Raw genomic sequence first — 662 nt, 5'->3', positions numbered from 1 at the left:
TATATATATATATATATATATATATATATATTAAAGTGCTCCCAAGCGCTGCAGGGCTCTCCCTTCTCTTCATTGAATCCTCTATATTTACTGCTTGTGGTGATGCGCATTCTGCCATAGGTGTCAAAAAAAATCTGTTTTATAATGTCAATTTGTTTTGTCTTGTCATGGTTCATGTGTGCAATAAACATTACACTTTTCAATTGTAAGCTAAAAAAACGTGATTCATATTTTTCCCCAAATCGTGCATGCCTAGTGGGGAGTGGGGATAGAGCAAGGGAGAAGTGAGAAAGTGAAACCGATTAGCTGTGGAGCAAGTACCAACTCTAGGGTCATAGTGAGAGAAACAAAGTGTTTTCTGACCAAGGTTGGAAATCTGTAGTAGAGCTTGACCAATATCGGCGGGCCGATATTATCGCCCAATATTAAGCATTTCTCGAACTATGATTCTGATAAATGAATATTAATAAAATAAAAAATAAAAACTGACTGTCAACCATGTTATGAGTTTTGGTGTTGCATAGTTTGTCCACCAGAGGGCGCGCTGCAACGTTCCTGTTGGTAACACTGATTTTGTTGTTGTTGTTGTTGTGTTTTTGTCAAAGGACTTTAAGTTTCATCTCTTAAGTTTGTAATTTTATACATTTTATTTATCAGAACTT

General features: G+C 36.0%; 1 protein-coding gene across 4 annotated transcripts in view; it reads left to right on the top strand.

Annotated features, from left to right (window-relative positions):
- cp110 (centriolar coiled-coil protein 110) overlaps positions 1 to 662 on the top strand; it is a 13,360-nt gene that overhangs the window by 6,899 nt on the left and 5,799 nt on the right. The gene's annotated exons all lie outside the window — the stretch shown is intronic.

Source organism: Etheostoma spectabile, chromosome 2 (genome assembly GCF_008692095.1).
Source record: "Etheostoma spectabile isolate EspeVRDwgs_2016 chromosome 2, UIUC_Espe_1.0, whole genome shotgun sequence".
In the NCBI taxonomy this organism is placed as follows: domain Eukaryota; kingdom Metazoa; phylum Chordata; class Actinopteri; order Perciformes; family Percidae; genus Etheostoma; species Etheostoma spectabile.
This window is presented reverse-complemented; position numbering and strand designations above follow the sequence as displayed.